Genomic DNA, 13,182 nt, shown 5'->3' with positions numbered 1-13,182 from the left:
CCTATTGATTTCTTTTGATATGTAAGGTATCCATTTGCATGGCAAGAGTATGCAACATCTCACTCTTGAAGTCTTCCACCATGCTTCCAATTTCCCCTTTTATGGATGAATTGGAACAAGAGGTACTGGCTATGGGTTGACTGCCCCTACCTTTCTTTCTGGCTGCTCTAGAATGGTTTCTAAAAATAGTGTTTATGTCCTCATAGGATAGTTGGCAGATGTCTCCCCTGGCCAGTAGATGGAGGGTATCTAAAAGGTATTCCCAGATTCCCCTGAGCAGGACCAACTTTAGAGACTTAGGGTCAAGTGTACACCCGACCCTTTTGTAATTAAGTTGGAACCTCTCTTCATAGTCTTCTAGGGACTCATCGCTTCCAAAGGTTATTCAGAATATTTCTTCTTTAGTATCTTTTGTCCTATAATAGTCCTGATACTTGTTAAATTCTTGCTGCATCTGAAACCAAGTTGTGATGTTATTGCCAGGTAACCCCATGAACCAACACAATGTTGCATCCTTGAGAGTAGAAGGGAACAATTTCAACTTTTTCTCATCTTCTGCATAGTCATAAGTTTGATAGATGATGGTGAACTCAAACAAGAAGGTGTGAGGATCTTCTGTAGTCAGGCCATGGAAGTGGGGTAGGGCTAAAAGACTTATATTTTTCATTTTGGTGTCCCCATTGGTCTCCCAAATGGGAAACATACCCTCTATTCTTCCTCCATTTCCCCTAGCATTTCTTTTTTCAGCCATTGGCTCGAGAGGAATGTTTTCTTCTTCTTCTTCCCTTATATGTTCTTCAAATATGTCTGGTTGTTCACCTAAGGGTTCTTCTTGATCGCAGCCACCGAAGAAGAGAGAAGGTTAGCTGTGTGAAGCAGTGGGGGTGTTGGGCAAAATTTTTCCTCAGATCTCTATTCCTACGAAGCATGAAAGGAAATATTTTTGGTTTGTTTTTTTCTTTTTCCCACACTGATAGTACTTGTAGAAAATGAAATTGTGATTTGAACAAAATAAATTACAACTAGATGAAATGAACTTGCTGAATGGAAATTTGTAGAATTGAAAAGGGAAGCAAGGAAATGCAGAATGGAAAGAAAGTAAATGACTAGTCTACTTTTTCTGAAATGAAATTTGCAGAATTGAAAAGGAAAGAAAAGAAATGCAGAACTGAAAGAAAATAAATGACTAGTCTACTTTTGGTAAAATAAACTATTAGCAGAATGTTGCAATAGGAAATAGAAGAAAACAATAATCACAGAATACTCTAACACTTCCCCCACAACGGCGCCAAAAAGTGGTGGGCGCCAAAAAGTGGTGAGTGCCAGTATTGCAGTAAGAATGTTACAACTCTTGGGCTACCAACTTTACTTTTATCAACCCGGTAGTTTGTAACAAACTTGGAAGCATCAGTGCTATATGCACAAGTACGAGTTCTCACTACAGGTTGTCACTTGGTCAGCTGGCGCAAGATCACTAGGGGCTCAAGCCAAATTTTATAATTCTCAAAAGAATCTCTATGTGTGATGAAAGAAAGGATGATTACTCTACAAAAGCCATTCTAATTGAAGAAAGGAAAAAAAGACTGGAATGTAAAGCAAGGCCTCATAAACCCTAATTAACAAGCTAATTCTACTACTGCCAAAAACACTATGAAAGCAATGCCACTACCTACTTAAGAAAGCAAACAACATCTAACCATGCTATATCTTGAAGTAAATAAGAAAAAATATATATTTTTGGATTTTTATGTGTGTTTATGTGAACTTGACATGTATTTAATTTATTGTGTGTGTGGCAGTGAACAGGTGGAGGTAAAGGGTGGTTTGGGAGCTTGGAAGGATGGAAGATGGTGTGGATGGGTCCTAGGAGGTCTTAGGTGGAATTTTGGAGGCTTTTTCCACACTTGGCGTTCAAAAGAAAGCCTACAGGAAAAACTACAGGAGGACATAGGGAAACTACAGGAGGAAAACAGGGAAATTACAGGAGGCCTACAGGAGGAGGCCGAGAGCAATTTTTGCTATTTTGAGGGTGTGAGAGTGGGTGGAAAAGGTGGAAGAAGGTTAGAAGGATGTGTTAGGGTGCCTATGGTCTACCATGAACCACCAGGAGAGAGAAGATGATTGGGTTTTCTCAAAGAGAGAGGAAGAAGTCTTATGAAAAATGAAGGAAACAAAGGCATAATTGAGGTGAGGTTTGGGAGACCTACAGGGCATGGATCAAATGGAGGATGTGATTTCTGATAAGCTAGCCTACTCCTGGAATAGATATGCTGCAAAGGAACTCACAGTCATCCAAGAGGATCAAGCAAGCAATTAAATGAGTGGATCTAGAAAAATAGAGTTTTGCATCAAAATAGTCTAAACTATGATCTGTGGAAGGAAATGCTGAGAAATGCTACAAGAAAGGAAAGCACGAAAGAATAATATTTCAAATTAGTAAGTGAACATGATAAGGAAGATCTGAGGCAAAGAAAAACTGGACTATCAACCTACTAAAAAGCTGCAAACACTGGAAGTGCTATGAATGAGGAAAATCTGTGTTTTTGGGGCAGCAAGAGGGTCTTTGCCTCAAATCATGGTCCTAGACGTAGGAGAAGAGGCTAAGGCATTGTTGCTAGCCTTTTGAATCTTTTCTGATCACTACTTCACTTGCTACGGAAAGCACAAATGAAACCAAACTATTAAATCATCAAAAGAAAGATATTCTTAACCATGAAAGAAATACATCTAACAACAAATTAATCTACAAACTGAAGTAAGCATACAAATACAAGTAAATGGAAGCTTGGCTACTTGTATTGGGCCCTAACCCAAGAGCTTTAGTTCTCTGAGGTAACTCAGTGCTAGCTCAAGAAGGATTCCATATTCATTATAAAAGAAATTAGCAAGTCTACATGAAACTGTTACAAAATAATAAGATCGAAATTTGAGCAGAGTTTACATAAGCAAAAATCTGACCTTAGAGAGGCCCTAGGCCTCTCTACTTATAAATTTGAAGCTACCAATAACCTCCTTAAAATCAGGGAGGCTTGGCTCCAAAAACTTGAGATAACTATCAGTCATCCTCCACTTGCTCGGCTGCCTTCTGGTCCATGATTCGGCTGCTTGTACGTTGAACTGAATGAAGGGGAATTCGAAGTGAGGAGTCATAAATGAGGGTGATTCCCTCCTATAAGTCCTCTCCTTTGTCCACTTCGAGTTATTGCTGCCATTTTTCCACTGGATCCTTGACTTTGACCTCGAAATTCATCAATAATTTGTATTAAACACATGTTAGATCACATGGCATCATAACTAGCTCAACTCACTCTATAATCATAAATATAATCAGAAAATCATACAATAAGCTAAGAGGATGGCTGATTTGACTAGGTTAGGAGGTAAAATGAGGCCATATAATTACCCATTTATGAGGTTCATCATCCGAAACAACTGTTCTGCAACTTCTGCAGGCCAGTAGGGCATGATGAGGAATTGATTATGGACAGAACACCCACCTATAGAGTTCAGTAAGAAACATAGCCAAATGACCCAAGTGCTAGGATGGCGCGAACAGGCTTTCAGGGGTGTGGATGTAGCCGAGGCAGAGAAGGACTTGGTAACGATCGGGGACAACTGATTTGTTACAATTGTGGAGGACTAGGACACTATGCCCGTGAATGCACTAACCCAATGCATCCTTCATGCAAATATTGTATTCAGATTAATCATGAGATGGAGGACTATCCTACACTAATAGCAAGGATACATGCCAAAGTGGTGTTACCACCGCAATTGACTCAAAACCTATAGATGATAAGGGCTGAGCCTTGCGAAGAGGATCCGAATGTGAATATAGTGCTCCGAAGTGGAATTGCAACGGGCGATGATAAGGTGAAATGGCTCTAAGACAGTGCATGGGTTCAAAAAGCTATGGTGAAGGAGGTTGAATTTTATTTGGAGCATGCAAATGAAACGTTCATGGAAGAAAAAAATAGCTTCATTGAGAACTCTACCTCAGGGAGCCGGGATAAGCCTGTTCAGGAAATGGACCCTTCTATGCTTAAGACATTTCTAGAGACCTACATGAAGCTTTTGCGTGATAATAAGGCTATGAATGGGTTACGGGAACTTATTAATAGATGCGTCGAAAATGTTCTGGGTGAACCACGTGTGGTACAAAAGATTGGTAAGAATAAAGCAAGGACAAGGCATGAGATGAGACTCACTACACAAATAGGAGAATATGAAATGGATCAGGTTATTCTGGATCTAGGGTCAGACGTGAATGATTTTCCAAAGAAAATGTGGGAGCGGATGGGGAGATCTGCATTGTAGTGGTCTCCATTCAGTTAAGGATGGAAAATCAGCAGAAGGTCATCCCCATGGGATGGATGCAAGGAGTAACTGTAGATATTGAAGGTGCGAGTGCATTGGCTGATTTTCAAGTAATAGAAATTGTGGATGATAGAAACCCCTACCCTGCACTCCTTGGCATTAATTGGGCTATAGACATGAATGGGGTAATCAACCTAAATAAGCAAAAGATGATATTTGAAAAGAAATAACTTCGCATAATATTACCCCTAGATCCTGCTGAAGGATGGCACGATATAAAACCATTCTGCAATTATGAAAGCGATGACGATTTGGACAACATATATAATATAACAGTGCGAGAGAAAGATTGGGTGAATCTGACAGTAGATGGACGAATTACATGGGATCGCGACAGTTACTTCAACTCATACTTGGATGAAGAATTAGAGTGCTGACAGAATCAGATACATGAAGTAACCACGTTGAGTTGTAGCATGAAGACCTAGTCGTTGTGTTGTGTGTCGTCAGAGTAAAAAATCTACCCACTTATGATGGCTTGAATGATGTGGATGTGTTTTTGGATGCATTTGAGAGGGAAGTACGAGAGAATCAGTGCTTCTAGGCTTTGGACTAAGCACTGCGCGGTACACCCGTGAGATGCTAGGGTATGCACAAGGGTAGCTTTGACGATTTCCACAAGTGTAGGAGGATGATGAGAACACGCTTTGGGAAGCTGAGGGTAAGACTGACAGACAACTATGATGTGAAGGATGATCCGTGCACACACTTTGCCAAATGGGCTAAGGCCTATGGAGCGAAGCCCAACCTGAATGGGTGCACTTGTTCTATCACACCTTGGATGTCATCTCAATGAACCAGTATTTGGAGACAAAGATCCACCATGGCACAGGTGAATGGGATCTTCTACATGAAGGATTCATAATGACATTCAGCTTCGAGGATAGGTTTGACTGTATTGATGAAGTGCTACAAGAAGTTAATGCAACAATCTTTAGGATACCGCATGATCCTTTGGATCTAATTCAACCTGATTAGACTACTTAGCTAAGCCACGTGTTGGAATGCAATATCCCTGAAGCTGAGGGTCATCGCAAGGTCGAGGGACCGCAGATTAAGAATCTTGATATAACCGCACCACTGAAAATGAAACAGGTAAATATTGGTACGAAGGTGAAGCCCAAATTCGTGAATATTGGAGATTACTGTGATGACACAATGGTAGATAAGGTTGCTGAATTGCTCCACAAATACTAGGATTTGTTCCCTACCAAGTTTACAGAGTTAAAAGCGATAATAAGAGGCCTGGGCTTTATGAAGATCACGTGAAAACCCAGCGCTAAGCCAGTTAAGTAAAGACCTTACCATCTCAATGCGATGTATAAGGAGAAGGTCCACTTAGAGTTAGATAAGATGCTTGGGTAAGCTCAATGGTGGTAGAGGAAAAGAAGCAGAAGGATGAAATAAAGATATGTGCAGATCTCAAGAAGTTGAATGATGCTTGCATGCATGATCCTTTCCTGACTCCATTCACTGATGAGGTATTGGATAATGTAGGTGGCTAGGAAGCATACCCCTTCACTGATGGGTTCTCTGGGTACCATCTATAGAAGTAAGATGACCTTTGTGACTGAATGGGGATGTTTTAAGTACATTGTAATGCCTTTCAGATTGAATAATGTGCCTATATTTTTTCGCATGTAGTCATTGCTACATGCAAAGACTTCATTCATAAGTTTCTGGAGGAGCACTTTGATGACTGGACCGTGATTGGATTGGTAAAATGCCATGTGCCAAGTTTGCGCTTAATGCTAGATACTTGTCAAAGGTACTAGATTACGCTCAATCAAAAGAAATGCCTGTTTTTTGGTCCTTTTGGGACTCTGCTAGGTCATGTGGTTTGTAGACAGCGACAGATGGTAGATCGTGTGAAGATCATAGTGATACTTAACTTGGAAGCATCGAGAGTGTGAAACAGTTGCACGCAACTTTGGGACATATTAGGTACTACAAAAAGTTTATCAAGGGCTATGCCCAGATTACCGTGCCTATGGAGAAGTTGTTGAAAAAGGATGTCACATTCTGTTGGAACGAGGACTGTTAGAAAAGCTTGGATGTGTTGAAAGTAAAAATGGTCACCGCATTGACTTTAGTCTTCCCAGATTGGAAGAAGGAGTTTCATGTAAATGTAGATGCGTCATTTATAGCACTAGGAATAGTACTCACACAAGATGGAGGAGGAGAATAGGACCATCCTATAGCGTTCGCAAGAAGTAGGTTATCCAAGGCCAAGAATAACTATTCCACCACCGAGCATGAAAAATTAGCCATGGTATACGCGCTCCAGAAGTTTAGAAACTATTTCCTAGGTGGACATTTTAAGATGTATATGGATCATTTTGTGTTGAAACACCTAGTCAATAAGCCTATGTTGGGGGGGGAGAATCTGTAGGTGTTTGTTATTGTTCCAAGACTATGATTTTGAAGTTATTGTGAAGCCTAGATGATTGAACATGGGACCAGACCATCTGTTGTGCATCGAAACGGCAAAAGAGCCCACTAATTTGGAGAAGAGATTTCCTGACGCACAACTCTTTGCAGTACGCATTGCAGATGGTCACTTTGAAGAAATCATACACTTCCTAATGAAAGGAACTGCCCTAGATGGCTACACCATCCAACAGAAAAAGGAAGTAGCGGTGCGCACGATAGACTTTTCTATCATTGCTAGACATCTGTACAAAATGGGGTTTGATCAAGTATTGCAATGATATGTACCAGAGTTTGAAAGAAGCATTATCCATGTGGATGCTCCTGGGGTGTTGCGGGAGGTCCTTATGCAGAAAGAGCGACCATGCAAAAGATTCTAAGCATAGGGTTGTGGTGGCCAACCCTCCATCAGGATTCCAAAGCTTATTGCAAGGTGTGCAATGTGTGTTGAAGTATTGGTAGGCCTTCACGAAGAGATGAGCTACCCCTAAACCGATAGATGATGTTACGACCTTTCAAGAAATGGGCCATATATTTTGTGGGACCAATTCAACCCGAGGGAAGAAGACGGGAGCATGGTACATTATCACCGCGAATGAGTATTTGACTCAATGGCCGATGGGACAACCTGTGAAGGACTGCACAGGCGTGACAGTTGTGACGTTTCTCGTTGAGTATGTACTGACACGACTTGGCTGTCAAATATTTTGATGAGTGATCATGGTATGCACTTTCTGAACGAAACGATCAATGCACTAACGAAGGAATTTTAGGTATATCTTGAGAAAAGCATGCCTTATCACCCACAGGATAACAGGATGGTGGAAGAATTCAATAAGGTATTAGAGAACATGATAACGAAGGTTTGCAACTCTCAGTGAAGTGATTGGGACCTACACATACCCGCGATGCTCTGGGCCTATCGAATGACATGCAAAAAGTTGACTGGACAGACACCCTTTAAGCTCATATATGGTGTTGAAGTAGTGACACCCATGGAATACATTGTGCCTAGTCTATGCATAGCAGCACTCATAGTTATGACAGATCACGGAGCCTTGGAAGAGATGCTCGCGCAACTTGCTGAGCTTGAGGAAGAAAGATTTATGGTTGGATTTCACCAACAGGTCCAAAAGCAGTGCGAAAAAGCATGGGATGATCGGCACATTAAACTGCATGCCTTTAAGGTAAATGATGTGGTTTTGTTATATGACGGCAATTTTGATAAATTTCTAGGGAAATTCATAATGCACTAGCTAGGGCCCTATGTCATTAAAGAGATTAGCAACAGTGGAGTAGTTTAGTCGATTAAATTGAATAGAGATCCCTTCCTAGGAAAGGTGAATGGAAACCGATTGAATCCATACATTGGTGATTCGGCCAAGTGACTATATCAAGGTAGCATAGTCTTAGCACTATAGGAAACTGAAAGGAGGCACGGGACCATAAACTACACTACCCGGGTTGGGGAATTGCATGATTGGAGGATTGTGCAGAATGAGGAAATGTCACAGGGTTTGCGACAACTCGAATAGAGTTACGCTAGCGAGGGAAAAATCATGCAGGTTAGCCAGAAAGTGACCGTTAAAGTCACCGTTCATGAAAAATGGGGTTGTGGAAGAAATCTAAGGCTAGTAAGACATCACTAGACCTAATCACCCTCACAGAGGGAGATTTGAATGACACTGGAGACACAGTGCAAGATGTCATTGCGGAGGTACTACAGCAGTTCGAGCAGCAGCAACAACAACTATTGGGGGCCATTTAGAAGGGTCTGCATGAGCTACAAATCCATGCATCACAGGCTACCATGGTGTCCACTAGCCTCGCTATTGATACTTCAAAAGCTGTTGAGATGCTGCATGCAAAGGAATCCTGAGAAATAGTGCTGCCGAATGGAACACTGACCACAGAAAATGAAGCTGATAGGCCTGCTGTTAGTTCCCTCAAGGGAGTAGGGTTGAACTTAGCACCGCTTCCTGGCAAGGCACTCCACCTACTACAAGATGGGGTGATTGCGGGGTTGAGGGCCCAAGAACAATGCGTTGTGCAGGTGATCAGTGAACATGAGATCAGTATTGTGTAGCTGGTCCTACAACGAGACTCTTCCATCATCATTGTGACCAAGGTAACTAACCAAAACAAGCACATAGTTTAGGTCATGGAGGAGGCATGCCGAATGGTCCCAGAGTTGGCCATTCCCGATTGAGAACTGATCGAGGTGTGAATTCGCAAGCTTGCTACAGGGCTGCGCGACGTTCACATAGAATTGGCCAAGGTTCAGCTGGAGCTGAGCCTACAGATTGAAAATTTAAAGTTAAAGGCCCATCATTCAACTCCATCGGAAGTAAATGAGTAGTGCGCAACCGTTATCACAGAGGTAATAGTGGCGGTAAACAGTGCAGTATTAGACTGGACACGGGTTTTTGAACAATCATTTGAGGTCCTGACAAGCCTATAGGAGGATCCTAATGTACAACGGCTTGAGATAGAGGTGGAAGAACTGCACCAGCACTATGATGAAGTAAAAGGTACAACGCACACCATCGCTCTCACACAAAGACTGGAAAAGCTGCAAGAAGCCAAAACATTGAAGGAACGGTTTGATGCAGCAGAGCAAAAAGAGGTAGTTTTGATGGCACGCTTGAAGCCCTGGTTGGACGAAGCTTATTTGGTCACAGCCTACATTGAATGCAAGCTTGGTATTCTACAAGTGATTCAACAGAAGCTTCAAGCTAATAGTTCAGGACCAACGACAGAGCAATTGGTTGAGGAAGTGAAGCAGGCGACCGTGCAGTGCACCACCGAAGTGGCAGTCATACAGGTCAAGCTAGGAGGTATTCATGCTAAGATCTTTGCACCTACGGAGTGACTCGAGGGTGAGTCACCATGTTTGTGTTGGGGGCTTGCTGGGAACAGGGTCCTTGAGGAGTAGTTTTGGGGCTAAAAGCCCATGTTTTGGGATAATTTTGTAATAAAGTTGTTTGTGGTCATGGAGCGCAAATGTGTCAAGAGTCATAAAGGGTTTTCCACCCTTATTATGTAAAGTCTCAAGCCAAATGTAAAGATCTACCCATGGTCCGCGAACCATGGGATTGTATAAAATGGAGCTAAGTACTTAAGCTCTTAGTAGTGAAGGGTTAAGTTAAGAAAGGAAAAAAGTAGCAAAGTAGAGTAGAGAAGTCTAAGCGTTCTCAGGTCTTAGCATAGGCAGAGGCTCTGCAGCTGAGTATGCAAAGACATGGGGTGGAAGTCTACAGCTGAGTGCGCGGGCCCCTGTAGCTGTGTGTGCAGTGAGGATAGAGTTTGTATTAAATTGGAAGATGTCAATAAAGAGAAGTATTCTACAATTACTATGTAGTTAGTCCCTATTAATGCATCTAATTATATTGCAGTTTGGTTTTAATTTACAATGTTTATTTGATGCATGAATATATGTCATTGTATTGGTTACTTGAACATAAGTAAGGATATCGGTTTACGCAGCGCTAATTGTAATTGAGTAGTAAGATAAGTAAAACACTTTGGATAACTTGGGAACCTATACAATACATTGTCATAACTGCACGAAAGTACGTGGACCATGGGTTAGGGCTGCACGAAGGTCAATCGTACACCTTCGCAGAGGTACTGAAGGACAGAATAAAGGGTGGACTGACAGAGCGCTAAGGCTTAGTGACCTGTACGAAAGTAGGGGCAGAGGGTAGAAACTAACATCATGACCATCTCAAGGTGTGGAAAATTGGTTCTAGCATCCCCACATATTGCTTCGGGTGAGACTTTAGTCTGCGTTCCACGGGATGATTCTGAAATGGCTACTAGCATAGGGATTTGTTTTGCTAACTAACGTTGAACCTAGGTCGGGGCCCACAAAGCCAACACAACAATAGTTTGTAAAACTTTTCAAATGTAACATATAACACACACAACGCATGGTCCTCTTGTGGGACTCATGTGGATCTACCTATGCCTTCCTACACACAAATCCGAACTACACATTGTGCAGTGGAAGCCAAAATTCCCATAAACATCGAGATTGCTTCAAGATTTTTCATGAACACTCAATGGCATAACCCTCACAATATAGCAAAGTAATCATAAAACACATTATCCTCGCACATCGACAATAAGCTATTCCCACAACAAATTACTCTCATAATTTTACATATACATGGGCCTTGCCATAAAGGAGATAGCACCTCCCCGAAAGGGCTTTGATACCAACAAAGAAATCCAATTTCACACCACAAACTTTTTATTTATTTTACACTTAATTCAATTACATCACATTTATATAATTTGTCTCAAATCCAACTAATTCCAAATGTGAATATAGAGGTTCTAATATTCTCTCAACAAAACCCCAAATCACCTCTAAACTCAACACACTACATTAATGGAATCATTATCCCCTAGTTACTATACATCCTTCAACAAAATAACTTTTATAAACAATACCATGGTAACCAACCATTTTTATGTTTTATGTGGAATAGAATGAGGGCATCATTTGTATAGGAAAATTATTTTTTAAGTATAAATTTATATAGAAATTACAAAAAATATACAATACTTGGATTGGTATTTTTTAAATAAAAGTTGGGAAAGTTATGGCATAAACAACAAAGAGTACATGGAAAGAGCATCCTCATTTGTGGACTTAATTAGAAATAAATAAAATGTGGAAAACGAAATATTAAAGTTTCTTTTTTTATTACTGTTTTTTAAATTTTATTAATACATATTTTAATATGAAAAACATTTATTATCTGTTAAGTAATGCAGAAAGAAAACATGAAAATTGAAATTTAATGTATGTATATGTATGTGTGTGTGTGTGTGTGTGTGTGTGTGTGTGTGTGTGTGTGTGTATATATATATATATATTAAGAAATATATTTAAAGCATATATTTACAGAATATAGAATTTAATAGAAGGTATGTTTATGGATGGCTTCATATCTTTCCAATGTTGAAAATTTGAGAATATTTGTTGTATAGATTCATCTCCTCCATCATTAAATGGACGTTGTCTTCTTTGCTGAGGTATTCTTCATTGAATTGACTAATAGTCTCATGTTAAAGGTCACTTAGTATGGAGTGTTTTACCTCGAACACATTGATAACTTGGTCTTGTTTAAGTGGCTTATGCATAACCATTACATTTTATCAAATGAATTAGCACTTAATATCATGAACTTTAGTGGTCACTAAAGAAATTGACATTCTAATATTATTGAGCATTCCTTATGTTTTAGAGCACTCTACGAAATTCCTATGTTCTTTTATAATCCATAGTTAGGAAATAATATCCAATCAAAGAAGAATCTTGCTGGATGTTCCAAGGTTAAACTCGAGTTTTTCTATCAGATTAACACTAACGCCAAAAGATGTAGGCGGGACATAAAAGGATAAAAAAGAGGAGAAAATATAGATTCCAAAACATAGATGAACCACCAACTCAAGGTTGTCAACACTCAATAGTTTAAAGATTTTTTTATTATCCAAATACTAAAAATATCATAATAAGTCAGTTGTACACACCATGTACACGAGTGTGAGTATGGATCAGAACTCCAATATAGATAAGAGAGATAATATACACAATGAATCCTTAATAATAGAAGAACATACTCCATATACCCAATGCTTTCATACATTCAAATCCATGTCCTCAATAATGACTATTTCATCTCTACATATACCTCTTTAGACATTACACAGGTGACCTATTTCTTATTAGGATGATCCTATTACATATACGTTTATGCATTACATGTACCTTTAACCCCATATATGTCATCCTTGGGGTTATATCATATATTTAACCCCATATATATGCCCCACTTAGGGTGATCTGAGAGCATCCTTATTCAGAAAGATTTTACCTCAATGCTTTGCATCTAGGGTGTTACATGTTATGAAACCAAATAATAATACTTCCTTATATCTCTATGTTATTTTTTCAATTGGCAATGATTCATCCAACCAAACTTAGATAATTTTTGTCTTAATCATTGTTAGTTGGTCGTTAAATAATTTTCTTTCTGTTGATTTCATTTAGAATTATTATGCCTTATACAGTTTTAGTAGCTATTTTTCTATGATAATATCATGTTGAAAAATAATATTTTGATTCCATATTCCATAAATATTGATGAGTATTTCAACTTATTCCTTGAGAATGTCAATATTAATCTTCTTCTATTCTGTGAAATCTTTCCTAATAATGCGAATGTTGATATGGTTTCACATTTGATGGTTTTTCTTCAGTGAGCATATCCATTTCATGTGTCTTCTTTTCAAAGAAAATGAGATCCTCTATCATCTTTGCATGGTATTTTATTACTCTAGCATTGGAAATAATACCATCAT

Source organism: Pinus tabuliformis, chromosome J (assembly GCF_031772625.1).
Source record: "Pinus tabuliformis cultivar Carrire ecotype Pingquan chromosome J, CPIR1, whole genome shotgun sequence".
NCBI classification, from domain to species: domain Eukaryota; kingdom Viridiplantae; phylum Streptophyta; class Pinopsida; order Pinales; family Pinaceae; genus Pinus; species Pinus tabuliformis.
This window is presented reverse-complemented; position numbering follows the sequence as displayed.